The 7,220-nt window shown below is 43.3% G+C and overlaps 1 pseudogene; it reads left to right on the forward strand.

Annotated features, from left to right (window-relative positions):
* The first annotated feature begins 1,136 nt into the window (after positions 1-1,136).
* On the forward strand, positions 1,137-1,254 carry LOC124608021 (annotated as a pseudogene).
* The last annotated feature ends 5,966 nt before the right edge of the window (positions 1,255-7,220 follow it).

Below are 7,220 nucleotides of genomic sequence, written 5' to 3' on the forward strand. Positions count from 1 at the left end.
TGTTCTTGATAAATCACTAGTAAATAAAGTAAATTCTAAAGAAAAAGTTTTGAAAGTAAATTCACGATTCATACCATTACGTCCTTTTGGTTTGTTTTCATTTTGTTTAGTATTTCAACAAATTTCTGTGAGTTTAATGAATGGAGACGACTCACCGAAAGGCCAGATTCCACGCAGACTGGGCTATGTGCTGTGAGCGAGACAAATTATTATGAAACTATCTACTCCGAACGCTTACTCTGAAACGTTTACTTGCGCAGCCCCATCAGTTCTATGTACTTAGTGACACAGACATGGTATGTGTCACCGGCATCTCTTTGACCCATGAGTCAGGGTTAAATCGGTCACTACTCATAGACCAATAATCAAAGTCCGGCAGCAATCTAATTAATTTGAGAAGACACTCAGATCCGAATGCTGAACTGGAAAATGTACGGCCACAAGATAGCTTCTACTGGTTCTTAGCCGCTCTCCAGCATAAATGAAACAGGATAGCATTCTAGAATAGAAGACAAGAAAGGCGCACGCAAAAACTCCACACTTCAAGATTCCCTGGAAACAAAATGGAAGTTATCATCATGTAACAAACATCGCTAAGTGCGTCTAGCTCACTAAACATCAGCAACCGGATATTTGAGCGCCTCACACTTTTTGACTGGCAACACTCCCGCAACAAACTGGAATGACTGAACCCAGAATCCACGCCTGTGCATGAGAATTCACTTTAGGGTCTCTCAACTTCCCGTTCTGCACAGAATTTGCTGATTACGAAGCTTCACCTTCTCCCAACTTTTGAAATACACTGCGAAAACACCGACGCCGTCTGCGAAGGGACAAAACTATTGTCTTGCGACCGAACAACGCTGCCGTCTGACACTGTATTTCGTGGTGAGCTCCAAAATCTCTCCACAAAGTTATGTTAACAGTCAAACCATTCTCTCGGACAGCCTCCAGACCAGGATGTTGGCGTCTCCGTGCGTCACTGAGCGACTCCAACGGTCACATGGTCACCCGTCACCTGTTGCACTTTGCCTGTGTAATGGTTTCCACTGGCAAAGAGAAATTGACTTTCTGTGTTTCTTAAAATTATTGACGAAATTTAAAAATCTAAAATGCTGTCGTAATTTACTCATTGGGGCAACGGCCTTGCCACAGTGGTTACACTGGTTCCCGTGAGATCACCGAAGTTAAACGCTGTCGGGCGTGGTCGGCACTTGGATGGGTGACCATCCGGGCCGCCATGCGCTGTTGCCATTTTTCGGGGTGCACTCAGCCTCGTGGTGCCAATTGAGGAGCTACTCGACCGAATAGCAGCGGCTTCGGTCAAGAATACCAGCATAATGACTGGGATAGCGGTGTGCTGACCACAAGTCACTCCTATCCACATCCTCCACTGAGGATGACACGGCGGTCGGATGGTCCCGATGGGCCGCATGTGGCCTGAAGACGGAGTGCTGTTTCTGTAATTTACTCATTAAGAGGTAGAACCGTATGGGGTTGTAGAAAAATATCCGCTACCAGTCACAATAAAAGGTTGTTTATTCGTCACACGACCGTTTTCGGGCTTGCGCCCATCTTCAGGAGTTTATACATTCATGTACATGTTTGTACTGTTGGAGAACGAAAAAGATGAAGCAGCATTATTACAGTTATGCTGTGGTGATCGTTTTGCCACTTATTAACACACTTGCGGTCATTTTCACGTCCATGTATCATTTTTACCAAGTACAGCTCCATATTACACTATTATGATGTGCTCTCGTGAAATACACTATGTTTACATGGAGCTGCTTCATCTTTTTCGATCTCCAACAGTACAAACATGTACATGAATGTATACACACCTGAAGATGGGCGCAAGCCCGAAACCGGTCGTGTGGACCTTTTATTGTGACTGGTAGCGGATATTTTTCTGCAACCCCACAAAGGAACAGTCACGGAGTTCGACAGCATCCACTATGGATAAAATTCATTTAGGTAGAACCGTATGTTAAAGTTGTGTTATAACACCTTACGTTTCACAGTTAGAAACTGTGCATCTGTCTTGAAGTATCGTAGCTCACGGATGCAAATTACCCAGACAAAAAGTGTTTCAGAATGACAGAACTTCCAAATCCTTTGTATTCTTTACCTAGCTTATACGCCTCACAAGTTTTGCTTTTGACGTTTTCATTAGTCTGTGGGTGAGTAATCAGAAACTAATAAAATTAACGTAATTATAGTTTCGTGTTTTGAAGGATAAAAGTTTTACATGTTTGACGTCAAATACAATACCGGCAAAAATTGGTGCACTGTTTTAGAGTCTTCCAATTCACTTGACTGTGGCAACAGTGCATACGGCGTACATGAAATGACTGGAGGCCAATAGCACAAGTGATTCTAAAGCACCAGGCACCGACCCATGCTGGATCACCCTTATTAGTACGCGGTGTAGCCTCCACTGGCGGTAATGGAGGCGGTGACTCTGGCATCCAGTCGACCCTGCAGATGGCGAATACTGTCCTGGAGTGTGTTATGCCACGCCTGCTCGACCTGTTCACGTAGTTCGGTAAGAACCGTTGGCTGTTGAGCCTCACGTCTATTCCTCGTCCCATCTATTCCACAAGCGCTCGACTGCAGGCAAGACGACGGTCGTGCTGGTCAGAGAAGTTTCTGCACGTCTTGCAAAGCACATTTTTACTGGCACTGTGTGGGTTAGAATTGCAATGTTGGAATAACATATTACCTTCCTGTTTTAGGAAGGGTAAACTACAATCTGCACGTTCCGAGCGCTCGTGAGCGTCCCCTCCAGAAACACCGAGGTGAACCACAGCTGTAGCTTATCGCACCGTCGACAGTAACGCCTGTTTTGGGGCGAGTGTGTCTTGGACGAATGCACTCTACGAGACTGCGTTCACTAGGACTACGTCGAACGCGCACTGAGTACAGGCAGAGTGTGCTTTCATGGCTGAAGACCACGGCGCGCCATTCTATCTTCCATGTGATCCATGACGACAGCAGTTGAGGACTGGATTGGATTGTTTGGGGGAAGAGATCAAACAGCGAGGTCATCGGTCTCATCAGATTAGAGAAGGACGGGGAAGGAAGTCGGCCGTGCCCTTTCAAAGGAACCATCCCGGCATTTGCCTGGACCTATTTAGGTAATGCACGGAAACCTGAATCAGGATGGCTGGACTCGGGATTGAGCCGTCGTCCTCCAGAATGCGAGTCCAGTGTGCTAATCACTGCGCCACCTCGCTCGGTACTGTTGAGGAGTTCACCTCGATGCTGGTGTGAGTGGAAAGTGCGTTAGAGGTGTGCGTGCCTATGGTACCACCGCTAATAACCGGTCCGCAACAGTTCGTGTTGGCGCGGCTGGGCTCAAAATCCCCATTACTTCAGGGGTACGTGTACGGTATGTTATTGTTGGCCTCAAAATGCGACAGTGCTGGCGGGACGTCCACAAACTCCTCTGCGGGTGTGAGAATGTTCATCTAACCACTGATACCTGCATCGTTGCACAGCTGACGAAGCACGTCCAACATGTGTGGAAATTCTCCGAAAGGGCCATCCCGCCACTCGCAGGGCGACAGTTTGACCCCCTTCAAACTCGCTTAGTTGGCTGTAGGCAGCACGAGTGCATCTCCGTGGCATGGTTGCGTATTTGCTTCACACATTTGTACCAAACTGAGCGTCCCCTACCAAACAGTATACACAGATGGCGCCCCGGTAGCTGTGTCACTACACTATTTGTGCTGTGGTAGGTGTAAGATCTGCCACTGTTGCTCTTAAAATACGACAAACTTGGCAGGCGTTTGTGTCCCGAGGACGTCCAGAACCTCCTCTACGAGTGTGGGAATGTTCAAGTGATCATTGATACCAATATCGTTGTACAAGTGACGCAGCACGCTCAACTTGTGTGGAAATTCTCCGGAAGGATCATTCCGCCACTCGGAAGGCCATAACTTCACCCCTTTGAAACTCCAGTTGGCTGTAGCAAGCATGAGTGCATCTGTGTGGCATGGTTGCCTGATTCCTCCATACGTTTGCACCAATCAAAGTATTTCCTGGTGGCGGACGAAGTTACACTATCGATGCATCTACTATCCCTCAGGGGTCATATGCCGTCCTCAGGTCAAAATCGACGTTGTATTTCCAGATGTAATACTTTTTCTGGAAGTGTACTTAACTCATTTGTAAAGTAATCAGTCGTTTGAATTTGTTTTGTACGTGGAACCTAGATCTAGTAGAGAATCAGGGGGTTGCATTGCGAAGAACTGTCTGAAAAACACCGCAAAAGTATCTAGTGAAGTTTCAAAGTGGCACAGAGATTCACACAGTGGTTTGAATTTTCACAAACGTTAAGATCGTGAACTTCACATGACAAAGAAAAATGGTATGCTATGACTAATGACTGAGAGGTAGAATTAGTCAAATTGTAGAAAAATATCAGGGTGCGACAACTACTCGGGATTTGAAATGGTTCAAACGTAGGTAGGTGTCTGGCGGATAACACATCAAATTCAGTCAATCCACAGATGGAACAGCTTACAAAACACTGTGCGCCCCATTATAGAATATTATTCATATTTGTGAGAACTATACCAAAGAGAGTTTCAGAAGAGCAGCATGAACGGCCAATAATTTGTTTATCTGGCGGAAGTTGGTCACTGAAACGCGGAAACACCTTTTCTGGCAGATAGGCACGTAAACAAAATGGTGCAAGTGGCTCTGACCTCTATGGGACTTAACATCTATGGTCATCAGTCCCCTAGAACTTAGAACTACTTAAACCTAACTAACCTAAGGACATCACACACATCCATGCCCGCGGCAGGATTCGAACCTGCGACTGTAGCTGTCGCGCGGCTCCGGACTGAGCGCCTAGAACCGCTAGACCACCGCGGCCGGCGGCACGTAAACAGACACTCCGCTCGCGCTCAGTGTGGCTCAGGCCGAAGCACCCTCTGACCTCCACTTTAAAACAGGGACGTCATGATTTTGTTAGATCATCAATGCTGATTTTGATTTCGCTATCGTCATCTCAACGGCGATGGTCGATAAAAACCGATCCAAAAGGATGAAGGTTTTCAACAACAGTAACGTTTTTGAGAAAAGTATATTATGTTGCTTCTGAGAGCAGCCTTACACTCGGCGCTGTGAAGGTTCTATGTTTCTTCTCTCCTCACCAGGGGACAACCGGTATGTAATTCGCAAGGACAGACTGCAACGGTGAAAATTCTGCCATTTGGGAAACCAATACAAACTAACTGAAACAAGACATAACAACAAAACCAATTCTGAATACTGTCCTCTTCCCCCTTGTGGATACTTTCGAGAAGTTGAGAAACTGTTGAAGGAGAAGTGCCATTATAAAATATGCTCAGAACGAGATTCGATTAAGTGACAAATATTATTGCACGTGGTGAGAGAAAGAATCGGATTCTTGCGAAGTCCAAGGTCGATATTTTGCTTTGACATCGAAAGAGCAACTGATAATAGATGCAGAGGTGACATATCAAACTAAAACTAAACTGAGGTCGCTACACTATGCATACATTGATTACCAAAAAGCTTTCGATAGTGTACCCCACCCATGGTTACTACAAATATTGGAAATATACAAAGTAGATCCTAAATTGATACAGTTCCTAAACATAGTAATGAAAAATTGGAAAACCACACTTAATATCCAAACAAATTCAAATAATATCACATTACAGCCAATACAGATTAAGCGTGGAATATACCAAGGAGACACATTGAGTCCTTTCTGGTTCTGCCTTGCTCTGAACCCACTATCCAACATGCTAAATAATACAAATTATGGATACAATATTACTGGAACATACTCACACAAAATCACACATCTGCTATACATGGATGATCTAAAACTACTGGCAGCAACACATCAACAACTCAACCAATTGCTAAAGATGACAGAAGTATTCAGCAATGATATAAATATGGATTTTGGAAGAGACAAATGTAAGAAAAATAGCATAGTCAAGGGAAAACACACTAAACAAGAAGATTACATATTGGATAACCACAGCGACTGCATAGAAGCGTTGGAAAAAACAGATGCCTATAAATACCTAGGATACAGACAAAAAATAGGAATAGATAATATAAATATTAAAGAAGAACCAAAGGAAAAATATAGACAAAGACTAACAAAAATACTGAAAACAAAATTGACAGCAAGAAACAAGACAAAAGCTATACATACTTAAGCTATACCAATATTGACCTACTCATTTGGAGTAGTGAAATAGAGTAACACAGACCTAGAAGCACTCAATACACTTACACGATCACAATGCCACAAATATAGAATACATCACATACATTCAGCAACTGAAAGATTCACATTAAGCAGAAAGGAAGGAGGAAGGGGATTTATCGACATAAAAAACCTACATTATGGACAGGCAGACAATTTAAGAAAATTCTTTCTAGAACGAGCAGAAAAAAGCAAAATACACAAAGCAATCACTCATATAAATACATCGGCTACACCACTGCAATTTCATAACCACTTCTACAACCCTTCAGATCACATAAAATCAACAGATACGAAGAAAGTAAATTGGAAAAAGAAAACACTACATGGCAAGCACCCGTATCATCTAACACAGCCACACATCGATCAAGACGCATCCAACACATGGCTAAGAAAAGGCAATATATACAGTGAGACGGAAGGATTCATGATTGCAATACAGGATCAAACAATAAACACCAGATATTACAGCAAGCATATTATTAAGGATCCCAATACCACAACAGATAAATGCAGACTCTGCAAAGAACAAATAGAAACAGTAGATCACATCACAAGTGGATGTACAATACTAGCAAATACAGAATACCCCAGAAGACATGACAATGTAGCAAAAATAATGCATCAACAGCTTGCCTTACAACATAAACTAATAAAACAACATGTTCCCACATACAAGTATGCACCACTAAATGTACTGGAGAACGATGACTACAAATTATACTGGAACAGAACCATTATAACAGATAAAACAACACCACATAACAAACCTGACATCATACTCACCAATAAAAAGAAGAAATTAACACAACTAATCGAAATATCCATACCCAATACAACAAATATACAAAATAAAACAGGAGAAAAGATTGAAAAATACATCCAACTGGCTGAGGAAGTCAAGGACATGTGGCATCAGGATAAAGTTGACATTACACGAACTATACTATCAACT

The sequence above is a fragment of the Schistocerca americana genome, chromosome 3 (genome assembly GCF_021461395.2).
Source record: "Schistocerca americana isolate TAMUIC-IGC-003095 chromosome 3, iqSchAmer2.1, whole genome shotgun sequence".
Lineage (NCBI taxonomy): Eukaryota > Metazoa > Arthropoda > Insecta > Orthoptera > Acrididae > Schistocerca > Schistocerca americana.